This window comes from Artemia sp. Qi Xiang Cuo, chromosome 11 (assembly GCF_049724085.1).
Source record: "Artemia sp. Qi Xiang Cuo chromosome 11, ASM4972408v1, whole genome shotgun sequence".
Lineage (NCBI taxonomy): Eukaryota > Metazoa > Arthropoda > Branchiopoda > Anostraca > Artemiidae > Artemia > Artemia sp. Qi Xiang Cuo.
The window spans coordinates 33915080-33935826 of NC_142804.1; the positions used below are offsets into that span (position 1 = coordinate 33915080).

Here is a 20747-nt window from a genome sequence, read left to right on the forward strand (position 1 = left end):
GAAAATGTACACTCTAAACGCACACTCCCTGTACGTACTATACTCATATCCTGTGTGCCAGACAAATCCAGAACAATGATACCATGTGTTTTATCAAACATATCCTCGGTTATACCATTTTCAAATAGTTGCGAATCATGATATAGGGTTTGCATGGTCAACTCATACAATGTTCTATAGGATTTATCAAAAGATAGATTTTAGAGTGGGATACCGTTTACTTTGCACACAAGAGATGGAAGTCCAAACATTTCGAATTTATGTGGGCATTCAGTCCACGATCCTATTGCACTGGTGCTTTTTATAAATGCTAAAGCGAGTTTTGATGGAATTTCACCCTTAATAAAGGATGAATCGGTGAAGGTGCGTGAGCCCATGGCAATATAACGTTGATTTGTGATTGCATGAGGAATAAGTAGTTTAATATTATTTCCATTGGCTCTCAGTTTATCCACTGCCAAAGCAACAGAACTCATGACCTGTTGTTTGCGTACATGAAGTATTGCCAAGGTGAGGGAGAGACTTACATCAGGATTGGCAGCAAGTTCTTTTCTCAATATGAAATTGGATGGTGCAAGCGTCAGTTTTATATCCACTTTAACATTGGGCAGCAGACATTGGGGTATATTAAATATTTCATGATACATTTTTCCAACTAGATGTAATTCACTAGTTGTAGCATTTTTAAGTGCATCTGTACTATCAGTATTAGCAATATATTCATATCCATTGGAGGTGCCTCTCAATTCCTTGTATGACTTGGGTGTCATCAGCATGAATTGCATATAGCTTGTATAATTTGAGAGATTGTTGCTTGTACTCACCAGCGTGCCATTGATGTAGACACTAATTTGACGAAATAAATTATGTAATAAACAATTTTCATAGGATATTCCATCGGCCTGAATTGGCATTGTATTATCAGATTTCTGGACTTTCATTTGCAAATCTATAAATGTCGAAGACATGTCCATAAAGTAGTCTTCATTGGAATAAATTTGAAAGTGAATATTATCGGAGAGGGGTTGTTGAGGATAAAATTGTTCATAGTATCCATGCTTGACACTCACATCAACATTTTCAGCATTGAATAGATTCAATGAGGCGGTGATTGATGGTTGAGAATAGTATGCGGTAGGTAGGACATCTTAAGAGAAGAAATCTAGTTTCGATCTAACAATTCTCTTCCTGGGACTTCTTCTTCTGTTCACAGTACGTGTCGGCTTTTTCCTTCTTTTCTTTGACAAGAGAAATGATGTCTTTCGTTTTCGACCTGAGTGGAGACTGATGAGTGATGCATTGTTTCTCGACCTTTTTAAGCCTTTACCATTTTGTTTTAATCTCTCGCCAGGGGTTCGTGCACTGGGCCTAAGATTTTCCGTAGAACTTTTTTTTAAAATCCTTGCCAGAGCCCCAATTGTATAGTGTAGAGGATGCAAAATCTGTCGTAGCCGGTACAAGATATTTTCTAGCCAGTGGTAGTGAAGAGCGAAACAGCTTAGCAAACCAACTGCCAAGACCGTAGCCAGAAATTGACGAGTGACCTTTGTAATAGTCCATTCCATTGCCCTGTTGTCTTGGGTCAAGAGTATTAACATAGCAGTCAATACCAGGACAAGTGAATACCACTTTTCTATTAGACATCTTGTTGTTGAACGATGGGAACGAAAATGGCATGTAATCACAGCTAAACCTTTTGAAATTGCTATGGGATCACCCAATTCGGTTCTTAGTGTTAACTGACAGAGTTCCAAATAGGAAGTGTTTAAATGAATATACTGAAGATGCTTTATATGGTAGTGGTGAATATGTTCTCGATTGGTTTTTCGTTCAAGAACTCGTATGTGGGGAACATTTGAATTACTAACCCGAGATGTTTCCCCAAATGAGGCGTAGAGAAATATACAAATGTCCGTGGAGAAGGCAGGCGGGTAGTCAGCATAAATGAAATCAGTGTTCCTAGCACTTTTACCGCTGATTATATTGGGCTTTAGGCCGAGAACATCCTTTAGGTTATCATTGAGAATAATCTTTTCGCTGGAAATGGATGAACTAATGTAGATCTTGCCCTCCTCCTTTGAATATTTGAACTGAAAAGCTGCTTTTTTACGAGCGGAAATTCTTTTATTAATAAAACGACATGAATCATTCATACAGGTGAGTTCCTCGTAGGGTAATTCAATATATGGATAATCCATCCAATTGATTTTTTGAATTTGTTCTTGATCACCTGATGATGGTGGTGGCCAATCATAGGGTCTAATTTTTATTTCATATTTACGATCTTTTCTCAGGATGTCGTAGGTATTTTTGAGAATACAGTCGACAAGAGCCACTTCATACTTTCCATTCTCGTCAAATTTGATGGTGGGGGAGAGTTTCGTCCAAAAATCACTTGTTCTATTCAAGTCATTGTAGAGAGGATCGGAAAAATTGGACATGAAAGTCACATAGAAATCATTGGACATTGCTAATGTCTTCAACACTGACCCAAGAATCAAAATCAGAGTTGTATCCTAGCCAGCGAACAAGCAACTGTCTCTGGCCCCTACGAGTATGACTCTTTAATATCTTTTCAATTTGATAAATTGCACTAGTGCTTCTAACTTTTTGCAGTTCATATTCATAAAAACCGCTGAGAATCACATCATCTTTGGTGTCTCGCAGTCGATATGTCGTGGGCTCGGTGTCCCGGATTTTGGACACTTTAAAAAGTTCGGTGCTCCATACATAAGTATCCTTTTAAAAGATATTGTTTGTTCGGTTAATTTGAACAGTATTATCGACATTAAGTTTCTTCTTGACATTTTTTTTTTCTATTCTACCCTTGAAATAGAACTTTATAAAAGCAGCAACTTTTTTTTCATCTTAGTGAACTTTATAAGGGCTTGAGTTGGACAGAGATCGATGAGGTCGATGGTTATATATCCGCATGATTTTATCTAGATCTGGAAGAATAGCAGGTGTGTCTGTTAATACATAATATCTTGAAATTCACAGACAAATCGTTCTTAATAACCGTTCAGCCAATGTAGCCTTTATTGGCCTGTGACCACGATAAAATGTTGTATTATATTTCAATAGAATCCTTTGTTAATGGATATAAAACAATTCGCTTCCACGATCCGATTGAATTTTTCTATAGCAATCCTGTTCAAGAATACTTTCAATGGCCCGAGCAACTTCAACACCTCTCTTTGATCGTAATGGAATGGCATAGGCATAGCGACTAAAGACACTGATTGACACCAGAATATATTTGTAGGGTGCATTGTGACGCCGTTGAACTGCGTCTAAAGTTAAAAGATCCGTTTGCATTATATGCAGAGGGAAAAAGGCTTTAGTTTGTCGATCTTGTTTGCCGCGAAGCCTGTGATTCCGGTGCAGTGCGTAACTTGATTAGTTTTCTATGTGCTCTTTTGCTTTTTTCAATGTGCTGTCGAAGGCAACTTTAGAAAGCATTTCGGGAGAGACTAATCTTCTTGCTTCATCATAATTTTTGCGTACAACTCAAATACCTTCCTCCAATTGGAGCGTAAAAAAGCAATGCGATTACTTCTCTCCATTTCCAAACTGGAGTGTAAATCAATTCGTCTTCGCTTTTGACTAGCAGCCACAGGTGTTATAAAATCATTGCTGCTGCTGATAGTATTTTCAAATATTGAATCTTCTTCTTTTTTAAATGATGTTGGCGCTGTTGGAGGACTATATTCTCTTAGTTTCTTTAGAATTTGCTTATTGCCAATAAGACTTTTGGGGAAGTTTGATGCATTTAGAAAGGTGTATAGATTATTGTCAAATGATAAAAGTCCTTTACGATTCGTCACCATATCACAAATTAAATCAACTAGATTATAACTTTTTCCCTGAATTATAATTCGTTTCCCTGTGCTGTCGACCTGATGATTATCAGTTTCCAACATGAGATATGATAATACTTTTTTACTCTGTTCTCGATAGGTCAGTGGCAATAGGTTTCCAATTTTCAATACAATTGAATTCAATTCCTTCTCCTTTGAATACACTGCTGCTGCAGAATCTTGAGGAGATGTTTCCTGTTTAGAGGGATCGGCAACGGTGGGTCTCTCACGATGAGGTCTATGTTTGTCCACACTTCACAATGCGTCTTGAAGTAAAAGCAGTTTTTTATCATCGGCAATATGCTCATCATTAATGAATTTGCCTAGATTGTCTTCAAAATGTTCAACGGGCGAGAGGACAAGTTCAAATGGTGTCAATTTATAGGGTTTTGCCATTCTCTCTCTAGAGAAAACTGTTTATAAGTCCTGTAATTATTGGCAGTAACAGTGTGGAAAAGCTACCGCCCGCTTGAAGGAGTCGTTTTATTTAAAAAAATTTTCCCTTGTTTTTACAAGCCAAGGCGCGTACAGTGGAACGATGTTGCTTTGTCTGTTGTCTAACACCTTCTGACAGTTGAACATTACCCTCGGTTAAATTTAAACAAAGTTCAGATATTAGATTAATGAAATCATTGTCAACACCATGTTTGAGTATGGCCTTCTTAAGCAAGGGTTTTGAAGTGCTTAAAACGGAAAATAAATGCCATTGTTCGTGTAGTTTCTTCAGAGTCATAACGCCATCTAATAGCCTTTTCTACTGTTCACTGAAAGATATGTTGTAATTTCTTTCTCAAAAATGTCGGTGACTACGCGTAGATCGTCGGGCGTACCCTGATTAAATTCCAACAAAATGTAACCGTCGGTTTGATTAGTTGACTGAGTGTACGCTGAAAGAAAAAATTTAGGGGCACCAGGGTACATCTGTTTATTGAGAGTTATTAGCGAGCTAGAATCACGAACATCTCGATAGATAATATAGATAGTGCAATTCAAAGCAAGGGTTCGGATACATTTGCTCTGATGAAACAGATTGTGTAGAACTAGGGTAATGGAATTCTGTTCATGGTGGGAGCGAACGGTGAAAAGTTGTAGCATTTCCAGTGAGAACTGTTCAATGGATTCAGCCAAATCATCGATAATCATCCACGAGTTCGGTTCAATACTATTGAAAACATCAAGTCCTCGTATGAATTGTATTGGTATGGTTGTGGTAATAGCTTTTATTTGATCATAGGACTCCTGCCAAATACTATAGCAATAGTAGATTATTCGGTTTTTCCAAAAACTTTTTCTGACAATTTTGAATTATTTTAGCTAAGATTGTGGTTTTCCCCGACACTGAGGGACCACACAGAACCGATCTGAAGGGTGTTTTAAATTGATACATTCTACTGCTGCTGCTGACAACAGCCGGACTACAACTAACTGTAAATCATAAGTGTCCAATGAATAAGTAGTAATAATTTTCCCATAGATCTATCTACGTTAACAAGAACAACAACAAAAAAACAATATTTCATGGTCATTTATTTGTTCAACATAAAAACTCTATTTGTTCAACATGAACAATAACAACAATGATAAGAATAACACTTGTTCAACAAGAACATGACAAAAAAACATTATTTCATGATCATTTATTTGCAACATGAAAACTATTTGTTCAACATGAACAATGATAAAAATGACACTTTATGTACAACATAAAAAAAACACTTTTGTACAAGAACAGCAAAAACAACACTTATTGTCTTTAAAAAAACACTTTTTTTTGTCCATCAACATGAACAAGAGTAAGAACCACACTTGTTATCTTAAAACACTTTTTGTCCATCAACAAGAGCAAGAACAACACTTATTGTCTTTAAACACTTTTTGTCCAGCAAGAACACTTTATGTACATTAGTAGAGTAGCACACTTTTCTGTACAACAACAACACTTGAAAAAACAATTAAAAACACTTAAAAATTTAGATAGCACAGTTGAACATTATGAATTTAAATGGGGAGACCCCCCCCCCCACCCCCCAGGGTCGCAGGGCCGGAGGCCGGCCATGGGCGGGACCCCCCACCCCCCCGGGGCCGGCCTTGGGTGGGACCCCCCACCCCCCAGCAGCCACGGTGGCGAAACAGTATACAATAGTCGTCGTGACTGCTGTTGCAGGTTAGGTTGGGTTAGGTTGAGTCAGCGGTGATGGTTAGATTGGGTTAGTTAATTTATGAAAGGTTTGGGTGGTTGGGTGGTTAGTTAATTTATGAAAGGTTGGTGGTTAGTTGGTTAGTGGTTGGGTTAGGTTAGTTGGTTAGGTTAATTTATCCAGACCAAGGTGATTGCGATACTCTCTGCATTCAACTTGGTCTGAAATACGGTAGTGGCCATGTGGCAGGAAAACTACATCATCCTTGATCACATATAACTAGTTAGTTATACACGATATTGCATTTTTTTCCACTCTTACAGTATAATTTCTGTACTGTAGAGAGCGAATTGCAACCAACTATGCTCTTGGCTCTAGGCTAGTTTCCACAAAATCTCTGTACACGCTCATGTTCAAGTCATTCTTTACAAAATTCGTAGGTAACTTTGTCGCCGCGTTATTTACAATTTTATTATGAGTTTCACTGCACTATTCTTTGAGATCTAAGAACACCCCCTGAGTATCAAATTACTCCTTTTCATTGATTTTAACATTCGTAGTTGGTTGGGGGCTTGAAGTTTAAACAGCTTTGGGTAGAGGGACGGATTCCAGTTGGTGAAATCCATCCGCGAGCTGATGTATTTCCCCTTTTCTAGATCACCCAATAAATCCTCGGTTTTTACCTTCAGCAGCAGAAAATCTGTATCCCCATAGTAAACTTGAAATTGCCCCTCCCGTGGCCATAGCACCTTGCACACATTGTAAAAAAACGACAACATGAGCTTTTTGGAAATTTCTAGTAATGAACTACCTCCTGCTATATTCTTGTTCAGTACCACATTTCGCTTTTTCCTGTCTAGAAGAGCCATGCCAGCCTCTATGCTCGTGAACGATGTAAAATTGGGGTCGGCAATAATTCGTGCACACTCTAGAGGGTCAGTCACGACATCGCTGCGAGATCTGTTGCGTACGCTTTCACACATTTTGCCAAACGCTGAATTTAGAATGAGTTTGTACATTTCCTTCTCTACTTTGGAGTTTGCCCTAGAGCGTTTATCAACAAAAGTGTCGATAAACGTCTTTAAATATGGTTTCTGATTGAATTGCAGGACCCTATGTATTTTTATGATCTTTAAACCATTGTTCACCGTCCAGTGCAAAAGCACATTATGGAAAACGACATTCATTTTATGGTCCAAATCAGTTTTTGCTTGGAGGAGGGCAAGTATATTCCCATATCCTCGACAAGTGATCGATTATAGGGGCTCATTGAGACCCTACTCAAGGGCCAATTGATACAAGGAAAAACAAAATCTCTGACTGAATCGTGAAGTGCCAGTGGAATGTGCCCGTCAATTTCAAAGAACCATCCTTGTGGCCCATTTTCCTCGACAGTGGTAATGTCGGGGAACTAACAAGGATTCTCAAGCCATTGATAATTACCACACGGCAAAGAGTAGTGAGACATTGCCGAGGGGTATAATGAGTTCATGTCCAAGAACACTGCATTTGACTTTGCACCGCTGTTTTTCCGCTCGGATCGGTTGACAAGACGCGATCCCCATGAAAAACATACCCTCCCCTCATTGAAAGCTCTACAAAAAGTTGTTTATCTACATCGATGATTAGGTCTTCTTCTTTCCTACTAATTTTTAAAATTAAGTCCATCACTAAATGTAGCGTGGAAAAATAATAGCCTATATCTAACCCGAACTGAGAGTAGATTTGGTCTTTGCTTTTGCAGACTATGTAAAACAGAGTTAAAACGTCACTGGCCAAGTCCAGTCTACAATAATCCCACCCATTTTTACAATTCCCCTTAGCCCACACCTTCTTGGCAAACTCATAGTCCTCGGCTGTGCATTCACTGTTGGTGAGTGAATTGTAAAAAGCTTCAATTGGAGGTAGTTTCACCTCACTTGAGCGAGCGCCAGAACAGTAATAGTCGTATGCGTATACACTCTTGCAGGTCAATAGGTCATACATTTCACTGTCTGGAAAGTGCTGTCTAAGCAAGGGACAGCTATCAAAATTGTCGCTTTTCTGCACTTGAATCAATTGACTCGATGCCTTGGGAAAAAAAAACCAAAGGAATCTAAAAACCTGATTTTATTCCAACACGTATGCCCATTATTTACTACCTGCCATTTCAGCTCAAGAAGCAACAACTTCTCGGCCGCTTTGGGAATAATATAATAGGAAAAAGAATTATTTACCCATGGACGGTCTACTCCCCCTCCATCCCTATGCATACGTGCCAGTGCCGGTAAAATAAATTTTAAATCATAATTTGCATTGTGAATAAAAACTGGGATAAAAAACTGCTGTCTAACATTTAATTTACACAATTGCTGCGCGACTCCTCTAAAGTTACTACCCCCAGAGTATAGGTCCTGCCCCCAGTGCTTGTGGTCTCTGACTTTTGCCTGCACCACGCGGGGGCCTGGATGCGACGGAACCCCAGCGCAAAACTCCCGAGGAACCAACCACCAGATGGGTTTATTTTTATTAGAGAGACGGTACTCTTCCGAACACAACAAAGGATAATGCGTATTTCTGAAACAAGAAATAGTGCCATTAGCTGTGCCAATTAATTTAGTCAGTGCCTTGATCAGGCACTCCCCCTCATCCAATGTTTCTACTATTTCTAACAACCGCATGGTGTTAGAACTGTCTCTTTGCACATGGGCATAGGAAACTGCAATAGCTTGATGTTCTTTGATTCGGTTTGGAAATCAAGGATTGTTTACTTCCACCAGCTTAGCTTCACATTCCAAAGATATTTTGTTGCACTGGAGGAGGGTGTTTTGAAAATTTTTGAAACGTAAAATGGCCCTATCCCCTGAAACCGTTTCCACTGCCTGATAGCCATGCCGTCTACAATGCTTCACGTGATTTTGCAGCTTTAATGCAGTCCAAAATCAAGAGAGGCATGTCGGACAGTAGAAACATACCCCCTTTTTCTTACCCTCCCCCAGAACTCTACTGATGTCTGTGATTGGATTAAAATAGCCGATTGAAGTTGCAAGGTCACTAAATGGTGATGTATACAACAACCAGACCCGTTGTTTGACCAATTCAATCAATGGGCTTCTTACAGGGAAAACCATCTCCTTCTTTTTTAAACGGAACCAATCTTTAAATTCGGCATCATACCATACCACAGTAATACCGACATTTAAATGAGCATTAGCAATTTCAAAAATATCAATGGATCTTAGCTTTACTGGGTATTTGCCATCTAAACAAGTGAAATTTACAATGGGGAAATTAGACCCCTCAGTTCCATGCACAGCCCAGTGGTCTAAATTTGCCTTTGTAGCATCAAGGGCTAAAGGCTCGAATGCTGATATGATAGAAGCGTACTTGAGGAATTGAGGGCATGCTTCAAGACAAAGTTGTTGTGCAACTTGACAACCTACTAGTTCTGGATTATATTTTAAAATTATACCCCTATCCCTATGCGCTCCTCTTAAAATAAAATTTTTCTTAAATTTACAGATATTAACACTTAAACTTTCAACAAAAAAAACTACTTACCCGCTCCCATTTTCATTAAAATTCTCAAGATGCGCAATAATATGACGTATCCACTCGCAAAAAACACCCTCAAAATTTTAGATATTCGGATAAATCAAACGCATCTCGGAATGTATATGATGATTGTAAACTTCAGTTTTCCCATCATTTAAATAAAACATCTTTAAAACAATTGACAACTTAATTGAATCCCTCCCCCCTCCCCATAATTGATTTTGGTTCTCCAGCAGTGCACGAATTTTATCTACATATTCATGCACAATTTCTACGGGGTCAAGCACAAAATTTCCCCCCATAAGTGAATTAAATGGGTCACCAAAAGTCGCAGTGTAGACAACTATTGCATTTAAAATTGTATTAGATAATTGAAATTCGGGAAAAGTTGTAAATTGAACATTATCTCCCTCCCCCTCCACCTCTTGTATACTATCAACACCCCTCCCCCACTTTGTTCAATATTTGGGGCAAGGGGATCCACTTCAGTTGTTTGAAGTGGAAGTAGGTTATCGAGGGCTAGAGGAGGGTTCCAGTTAATTCATTTGTGAAATCATTTAAAAGCTGTAAGGTGTTTGGACTTAGCAAAGGTACGTCCCCCTGCTCAACTGTGCTATACTCTACATTTAAAAGAAAATCACTTAAAAAATCATCAATATAATCTGGTATTTCAAGTGAATTACCGCTTCATAGTGAATTGCTGTGGAAGTCCACCGATCTGTCCTCTTCTTCTGCAACTGATGAGGACGGTGACAAGGAATATGGGACCAATACAATCTATAAATGAAAAATAGCTTATTTTCAAAGTGTTTAAATCATCCTATTTTTAAAATTTGGATTATTATTTATGTATTATTTAAAACGCGCTTAGTAGTAGTAGCAGTATTCACATAGTAGCATTTGGTTAATTCACTGTTCCCTCTCAATATATTCTGAAAGAAACAATTTCCAACTTAATATAAGATATTTACAATCTAAAAATGATATAGAAAGCAATTTGATTTTGTTCAAACAACTCCACCCCTTCCCAATTTCCACTATGTAATGCCCCCCCTCTCCGACCCTCCCCGGCCCAGCGGGCCACCGCGGCACTTCCCGGGCCCCGCACCACTTCCCGTTCGCCATAGTGACCGCCATGCTTCCTGGGTCCCGCGGCGCAAAAAGCTATTTTTTTCTTAGAAATTCCAGCCCCATACTGTTCACGTGAAGAAACAGTTTTTTTGTTTTTTCACTTTACAATGATGGTGATAGAATTGAGGCATGGCCCCCTCCTCCCCCCTTTCAGCAATGTCCTAAATATCTTGTTAGACCTTAATTAGAAAATAACTCGTTTCAATTCTCCAAATAGAGATTGCGTAGGTCTGCGCTTAATTATTGCAATTGTCTGAACAACCGTTTTAATTTGATCGAGACAAACACTCCCCCTCCCCCCCTTTTCAGCAATATCATAAAAATATTGTTAGCAATTATTTTTGGAGAATAACATGTTTCGCTCTTACATAGAATATAGAATTCCAATGTCCTAAATATCTATTGCTAATTTTGTAGACAATAAGTTCTCCGCTATTTTCGGACAAACACAGAATTACGTAAAAAACATTGAAAACCTAGATTGCCTAGCCTAACCACTAATGTAAACAAAACAGGAAAAGGGGTGACAAAACTATTTATAAGCTTGCGCGGAGCTTTATGTCAAAAATTAAAACTATAATATTCTAGTGATAAACAGAATTTTGAGATAAAAAGGCTCTCTATCAGTAATTGACTGGAAATTAGCTAAAAATATTATTAAGAGATAACGAAGAGATAGCAACAGTTTATGGCCTACAGTGGGGGGCCAGAGAAAATTGGAAAGATTAGAAAAAGAGAGTGATTTGACAAAGCAAAAAAAAATTACATTATATTTAGATATCTCTGAGGGAGGGGGGTGGGAGCAGAGAAATTTAAAACAATGGTTGGGGCGGGGGGTTAATATTTTAATATCTCTGAGACACTTTTACTGCGCAATGAAAAAAAGGCTCTCTAACAGTAATTGACTAGAAATTAGCTAAAAGTATTATTAAGAGATAGCGAAGAGATAGCAACAGTTTATTGGCCTACAGTGGGGGAACAGAGAAAATTGGAAAGATAAGAAAAAGAGAGTGGTTTGACAAAGCAAAAAAAACATTATATTTAGATATCTCTGAGGGAGGGGGGGAGCAGAGAAATTTAAAACAATGGTTGGGGACGGGGGTTAATATTTTAATATCTCTGAGACACTTTTACTGCGCGATGAAAAATGGATATGTTTAGATATACCTGATAAGTTAGGTAAGAAACAATGATCACATTTGCAAATTCCGGCTGCTTTTGGGTGCCAGATGGTCCGGGTAGCGCGTGTTGGAGGGCAACCTCATGATTTTTTATCGGCGGGGCAGCTCCTAAGACCCCCGACAATGTATGATAAGGGGGTGACGGGCCGGCTATTTCACGATCTTGCGTAGGTGGGGCTTCGGCATTGTAGTTATCCGCCCACTCTCTCTTTAACTTTCTGCCAGGCTGCATTGGGGCTGCCTCACCCTCTCTTGCTTTCTTAGATGGAGGGGGCACACATTCTTCACTATTGTCCTTAAAAGAAGAAAAAAGTTAGTATGGAAAATAATTTCCCCCTTTTTTTACAGAAGGAAAATTAGTATCCCCCCCCCCACTAACCATAATTTTATGTAGAAAGCATTTATCACTAAGAAGTCCCCTCCCCAGCATTTTCAGTAAAGCAAAAAGTAAAAATATACTAAACTCAGAAATCAAATGCTATTTTAATTAATTAAAAAAGCTTATTCATAGACATCCCAGCCCCTTAATTTTCACGCAAAGAAACACTTTGTTTTCATTCTACAATGATAGTGATAGAATTGAGGCATGGCCCCTTCCCCCCCCCTTTTCAGCAATGTCCTAAATATATTGTTAGACCTTAATTTGAAAATAACTCGTTTCACTCCTCCAAATACAGATTGCGTAGGCTTGCGCTTAATTATTGCAATTGTCTAAAAGTGTTTTAATTTGATGGAGAAAAACAATCCCTTTGGCTAAGCCGCAAACGTAAATACACAGGAAAAGGGGTGACAAAACTAATTATAAGCTTGCGCGGAGCTTTATGTCAAAACATAGCGACATAATGCCTAAGAATTGACAGAAGTCAGTTACAGAAAAGATCACAATGCAGAAAAGCAAGAATTTTATTGAAAAGAGAATTATTCTATTTGCAAGAATTATCGTTGTAAAAACATTGGGGGGTTTTGAGGAGGTTTATGAAGTAAAAAGAATATATTTTATGTTTTCTAGCGAGTATAAAGATAGCATGGTGGAGGAGTTTGTACTGGAGTGGGAGGGGGGGGGGGGGTTACCTGAATATACTGGAGGGTGACCAAGGAAAAAAATTTTATTTTGAAAATAAAAAATGAAAATGTACTCACATTGTTAATGATTGCAGATGAAGCTTCAAGATCGATAATTTCATGTGTTACATCCATTGTGTCTTGGAACTTTCTGAATGTTTAATCACAACGCATGTCCGTTATATACGAAATCTCAAGGGCGAATTGTTATGTAATGGGGAAAACCATATGTAAGTGAGCTTCTGATTGGTCTAGAAGGAGATGTAACCGAGTCTCTGATTGGCTTAGAAGGAAACACGTGATCCTGTTTCCTATTCCTGGATCTTAACTTTCGCCCCTAGCGTGCACTTGGCCAAACAACAACAACAAATAAATCGACCTTTGAAGAGGTGTCATTGACCCTGTCCCCGTTAGACTCAATAATCCAGCAACTATTGACGTGAACTCTTGTTGACATCCAAGAAACTCCCGCTAATATGTAACCAGCCCTCTGATTGGTTAAGAAGGAAACACGTGATCCTGTTTCCTATTCCTGGATCTTAACATTCGCTCCGAGCGTGCACTTGGCCAAACAACAACAACAAATAAATCGACCTGGGAAAAAGAGGTCATTGACCCACTTCGATTATGCAATCATTCTCCCTAGGGATTCCATGCCCATATTTGATGTACTCGTGGGACTGACCTTACAGGTGTTCTCCCTAGGGACTCTATGCCCATATATGGACTCCCTCTCGGAGTATAAGATAGCTTTCTACTAGCAACATCAGCTTAAAACGAACAGAAATTATTACGTATATGATGGGTTTTGCTCCCTAGTCAATACCTCACTCTTTACGCTAAAGTTTTTTTAAGAACTTTCATAGGAACTATTTATTCTAATTAAACGGCCTTTGTGACTAAGGGGTCATTCTTAAGGAATTGGTACAAAATCCGAACTTTAGCGTAAAGAGTGAGGCATTGACAAGGAGGCGAACCCCCTAATATACGTAATAAAAATATACGAATATTGAAAGTCGTTACATAAGTTAATTCGTAAGATATGTATATTTATTACTAATAAAAACGTTCGTAAATAAAATTCAAAGTTCTAGTGCCCTTTTTGAGTAACCAAAAAAATTGGAGGGCACCTAGGCCCCCTCCTCCATCCCTTTTTTCTCAAAATCTACCGATAAAAATTTCGAGAAAGCCATTTAGCCAAAAAGTAAAATTAATCTGCAAATCTTTTTTTAACTGAAAGTAAGGAGCGACATTAAAACTTAAAAGGAACAGAAATTATTCCGTATATGAAAGGGTCTGTCCTCTTCTCAACGCCTCACTCTTTAGGGTAAATTTTGACTCTCTCACAACTCTATTTTTTAAAACAATAAAAAACTTTTGCGTAAAGAACAAGGCGTTGAGGAGGGGACAACCCTTTTCACGTACGGAATAATTTCTGTTCATTTGACGTCTTAGTGTCGCTCCTTACTTTCAGTTAAAAATAGTTGTTTTTTTATTTAATTAAATTAAAAACTATATCGAGCAAAAGCGAAATGGCGGTTTCTACAAATATTTATGCAAAGCAAAAATTTGGCTTAGAAAGCACTTTCAAACGGAAATTCTAACGCTACCAATTGCGATATATCTAAAAAGCTGTTTATAAAACTTCCCAGTTTCAGAGGCAATAATGCCCGGTAGCACTAAATTTGTCCTAAGTAAATGCAATCCATAAAAAAACATACTGTTTGTTAAAGAGAATTGTATTTGAGCTTCGATTGACTAATTTGTTTCTAACACTTAATTAGTACAAAGTACTGCTTATAGTTCTGCACCAGTGATCAAGATTAGATCTTGTCCATCTTTGCATTGATTAAATGAAAAAAACAAGTTTTTTTAACTGAAAGCTAGAATAGATAGCTCTTTTGAAAGTACTAAAAAAACTTTTGCGTAAAGAGCCAGGTATTGAACAGGGGACAGACCTCCTCATATACGTAATAATTTTTGGTCTTTTTAAGTTTTAATGTTGCTCCTTACTTTCAGTTCAAAAAACTTGTTTTTTTTATTTAATTTCTGATCGTTTTTTAAATAATGATGGGAAATCCGGCACCCCCTTCATAGAAATGTCCCTTCCCTTAAGGAAACATCCTCCATGGAAAAATCCTCCCACGTAACCCCCTCCTCCAACCACCCCCCCCCTCTCGCTGCCACAAAAAAAAATCCTCCTGAAAACGTCCGTATACTTCCCAATAACCAATACTATATGTAAACAATGGGCAAAGTTCCAAACTTGTAGCCCTTCCCCCAGAAACTGTGGGGGATTAAGTCATCCTCAAAGACATATTTCAAAAATTTTCGACTATGTTGAACAAAATGGCTATCTCAAAATTTTGATTGGGTGACTTCGGAGAAAATATGAGCGTGGGAGGGGGCCAAGTTACCCTCAAAGTTTTTGGCAACTTAAAAAGGGCACGAGAACTTTTAAATTCTATTCGAATGAGCCCTTTAACGATATTATCGGACTACTGGATCAATACGATCACCCCTGACAAAAAAAAAACAAAAACAAAAAAAAAACACGCACCCGTGACCTTTCTTCTGGCAAAAAATACAAAATTCCACATTTTTTCAGATAAGAGCTTGAAACTTCTACAGCAGGGTTTTCTGTTACACTGAATCTGATGGTTTAATTTAAGATTCTCACTTTCAGGGGTGTTTCCCCCTTTTTTTGAAAATAAGACAATTTTTTTCAGGCTGGTAGCTTTTAATGGGTAAGACTAAACTTGATGAAACTTATATATTTGAAATCAACATAAAAATCCCATTCGTATGATGTATCTACTGGTATCAGAATTCCGTTTTTCAGAGTTTCTATTACTATTGAGCCGGGTCGCTCCTTACTTACAGTTCGTTACCACGAATTGTTTGATATGATCTCTTTTGGCGGATTTCTTATCGTCTTTTCTAAGTTTATGCAAATTTTCTTATGCTAATGAATTCTCGCAAAGTTCATAAGTTGCAGCCCTTCCCCTGGGAACTGTGGGGTATTAAGTCATCCTCAAACACATATTTATTAAATTTTCGACTATGCTGAACAAAATGCCTGTCTCAAAACTTTGATTGGGTGACTTCAGGGAAAAAATTAGCGTGGGAGGGGGCCAAGTTACCCTTCAATTTTCTTGGTCGCTTAAAAAGGGCACTAGAACTTTTAATTTTCTTTCAAATGAGCCCTCTCACGGTATGCTAGGACTACTGGATGGATAGGATCACCCCTGGGAAAAAAAACAAACAAAAACAAACAAACAAATAAACACGCATCCGTGATCTTTCTTCTTGCAAAAAATACAAAATTCCACATTTTTGCAGATAGGAGCTTGAAACATGTACAGTAGGGTTTTCTTTTGCGCTTAATCTTGTGGTTTGATTTTCATAAGGATTATATCACTTTTAGGGGGTATTTCCCCCTTTTTTCGAAAACACGGCAAATTTTTTCAGGCTCGTAACTTTTGATAGGCAAGACTAAACTTGATGAAACTTGAATATTTTAAATCAGCATAAAAATTCGATTGTTTTGATGTATCTACTGGTATCAAAATTCCGTTTTTTAGTTTTGGTTACTTTTGAGAAGGGTCGCTCCTTACTTACAGTTCGTTACCACGAACTGTTTGATCGCAGATCAAAGTCTATGTTATTTATGCCTTTCATTATTGTTTTACTGCATTCATGGCCGTATTTTGTGCGGGGGGGGGGGGGTATTTTCAGCGGGGGTATTTTCCGGGAGTGATATTTTCTGTAGGGGGTATTTCCCGGGGGGTATTTTCCAGGGGGGGGGTATTTTCCGGGGGTATTCCCCAGAGGAGTAAATGCCTAGAACTAGTACTAATAGAGTTTGATACGGTGTTAGCCTCCTTAATTTCAGGAAAATCTTAATTGATTGTGTAAAGCAAAAACCCCTAACTGAACCCTTATATTTGAAGCATTGTTAAAAAAATAGGAAATTTGGCAAAAACAACACTGCTGAGGGGTGACGGTGATACGCCTCGTATTTTGAATATCACTGAGTATAATATTAAAAAGTGAATGAAATTGAATTAAAATGAAATTTTAATTCAATGAATGAAATTGAATGAAATGAATTAAAAAATGAAAAATGAAGCTTAATTAAAATAAAAGATTTCCAATTATAGTAAACAGGAACGTTAGAACTTAAAACAATTGAAATCTCCTGTAAATTAAGGGTCCCTCTACTCCTTCAACCTCAATTCTTTAAGCTAGAATTATATGTTTTACTTGATGAAGGAACCGTGACGGAAAAGTAGTGATGTAAAAGCTACATTGCTTTATATTACATCGCTTCGGTCATGTAAAGGTTAATTTTGTCCTTATTTTCAAAACTATAAGATTTTCTATTTGAATTTTTAGAAGGCATTCAATGAATAAAGTAATAAAATTGCCAGTTCTTCATATTAATTGCATTCCAAAATCCTTTCACGTCAGCACTTATCAAATTGTGGTGTAGATAGCCGGTGGATGAAAGGACTTGAAGCCCCACATGCATATGATAATTACAGTTTGTCTTGAGACTGAACAGCGATCAGTCAGAATTGTTCCTAGGGTTAGTGGCGCCCGGGGAAAAATTAATGGCAATGCCCCCCTCCCGGCTAAAATATAAGCAAAAAAGCCGAATCAAACTTAAAATCTGATCAAATTTGGAAACCCCTAGCCATGGCCCAACCCCATAATCAAGACACCTTCCCCAGCCGTGACACCTGGGGCAGCTTGCCCGAGTTGCCCCCACCGCTTTGAACGGCTGTGTCAAGAATTTTAAACCTCAAGCCTTTGGTTTCTGTATCCAAAAATGTCTCCCATTCTATATATTTTCATTTTACTTCTACCTTTTGTTTTTCATATGTTCATTCATCCACTCAATAAAAGTACTATTGAAATCGACAAATAAACAGTAAGGAAATAGTAAAAAAAGTAAGGAATTTAAACTGTATTTACTGCACCACCTAAAAATTAAATGCCGTTGGTTGTACAATTTCTACAAATTTATTCTTTCCAAGCGCAGTTTTCTACTATGATAACATGTTTATTTGCCCAATTTCCCAACAAGACCTAAATCGGTTTAGAGGGATACGATACACACATTGTAAACAGTAATGAGACCATGTTGGTGAGGGGACATCTCAATTAGGAAATGTCTATGGATTGAAGCACTTAACAAAACTGGATAAAGGGTGAATACTAAATACTAGGGAACTTAGTAAGGTAGGGAGGATTTCAACTGACAAGTGCTAAAATTTTGAGACATTCGTGAACATAAAAGTTGGGTATTATAGTTCGATCTTTCAAAACTGAAAGTACATATTAGTGGGTCCAAAACAAATAGCTGTAACTACCTTCTTTTGTCCTTTCAGAAAGTGAGAATCAGGTTTCTAAGCTTTTTGAAAAAAAATATTTTCTTGTTTGAGGTTATAAATGGAGAACAAACCTGTAAACGCTATGGTGAGTAGCCCAATGGGATGACTTTATTTTAGCATATATACATTTTAGCACTTTATTTGGTGTATATGCCTACTGGTTGTCAATAAGACGTCTTTGCAATATCTCAAGAACGAATGAGGGCATTAAGTTAAAATTTTCAGGGCTACAACTACAACTATAATATAATTACAACTATAATTAAGAATTGTTGAAAAGTTCTATTCAACACATAAATAGTAAGCCAAAATCTTGACTTCTATACAGACAAACTGAAAATATTTAAATATTCTTTTCTTAACCAATGAAAAAAACTATGTCAAATAAAAACGAACAAAAGTTAATTTTATAAGACGTACTTAAAAAAAGTCTTATACATAAAATGTCAATTAAAAATGAACAAAACTAATTTTATAAATTTTTTCCACAAAAAAAGTTTTTTTTTATATAAAAGAGTAATGAGCCATATTAAACCAAAGATACGTAGAAATTAAGTCAAATAATTTTCAAGGGTAAAACAATCATAAATCCCCATCAATAAACAAATGAAATCCAAAACAAACAGGAATTACTGTAGATAACCAAGTGAAACTCAAAACGATCAGAAACTAAGAGAAGTAGGCCTGACGTCCCACTTGCCCTTTAAAGACCAGAAAATATTGCATTTTACTGAAATACATTTTAAATGTTTTCTCTTTCTTTGACTTTAACAAATTCAAAATTATTAAGACTTCCAGATATCAATGTTAGTATATTTACATATTGAATTGTCAATCGACATGTATTTATTTTCTTAGTAATCTTAGTGATGATGGTGTGTTTTTTTTTTCGATGTTATGAGAAATAGAAACATACAGCTCGAAATAAGGATTGTTTTCAGTAAAGTGCAAATTAGGTTCCGATATAAAAAAAAAGAAAAAAAAGTGCAAATTATGTTCTGATCCTCAGAATACATGGGGGCGTCAACCCTACTGTGTACGTATTTGTATCAGCATATGAACTTAAGCTTGTTTTTACATGCCATTTGTTTAGTTTTTGTTCTGTACTACTTTTTTGCCTGTCTTTGGTGCTTTACACTACTAGAGATCACCGAGTCAAATTCCCCGAAAAATAAATCTTATTTGTTTTATTTAACTAGAAGTTCCAAAACAGTAAAGGTACAATTCACCGTTGTTGCTGCTTTTTACTTTCTTTTCGTGATCAGTAGTTTTGCAGCTCAGTAAGAGTAAGGGAAATTCAAATTATTCTCCGGTATGGGAATAGCAAACAGAGATGAAAAGATTATTTGAAGTTTGCGAAACTTATAGGAATTTTACAAACAGAAAATCCTTTTTCTTTTAACCTATTAAATAGTATAAATAAGAAAGAAGACCAAACTTGTTAGGGAGAGAGTATTGTTAGACTCGTGTTGAACATAGAACCAGCTCTTCTAGACCTGAGATAAAAATTATACATCTCTTCCAGGTTTCTAAGAAATAATTGTGGAAACTTTAGCTTCTGATTTTTATTATTGTAATTTTGAAAGAAAACATAGCTTTTCTCACTATGCCAATACATGGCTTAGCGCTACTTGTTCTAAAGGTCCGTCACAAACATAAAAAAAAATCTTCCACCGTTTGTAACTCATTTTTTCGAACAAACTTTATGAAGGACCTAGTAATGACCTTGTAAATTACAGGATAAGTTTATCTTAGCCCTGGATTTTCTGTTGGACCAGCGAAAACAAAACTATTCAATTTTCTAAAATGTTTTAAGTACATAGACGTGGACTCAGAAGCGAACTGAAATAAGCCCAGCTGCGATTTAAGTCATAGATAGGAGGTTCGGAGGGTATTCTTTTTTATAATCTCGTCGTTTATGTGCTACCAAAAGGGTCTGTGAATTTCAGCTGATCGGAAGTAAAGGCTTGTTTCTTGGGTATTCCACTGGGGCTCATGGACATAATGAAATCTTTAGAGGAGGAGGACGAGAGTGGTGCCTAAAGTAATGAACTTTTTAGTCTCGATAAAAGTATAAAATGGTCCTTCAATAGTAACAAAATACGCATAAACAATTCCATGACTATGATGAGAGAAAATTTATCACAAGATTTACCAAAGAGTAAAACAAAAATGCTTTAAAAACATTTATTTGAATATACACCTACAACTAATCATTTACACTTGCTACCAGAAAAAGGGTAATTTTTTAAAGTTAAAAATGAAAGCGTGGAACAGTTATGACGTTTGATAACTCTCCAAGGAAAGCTATCAAATAACGCAAGGCCTAGCGAGAGTTGAATGTAACGAAATATGACGTAATTAATGAAAATGGTATATTGTTTTTTAATTTGTTTTAATTATGTAAATGTAGTGAAAAGTGTATTTTAAATTTTAAAAAAT

General features: G+C 37.1%; 1 protein-coding gene across 1 annotated transcript in view; it reads right to left on the bottom strand.

Annotated features, from left to right (window-relative positions):
* Positions 1 to 20747, bottom strand: part of LOC148946908 (uncharacterized) — a 161400-nt gene that overhangs the window by 31455 nt on the left and 109198 nt on the right. The window lies entirely within an intron of this gene.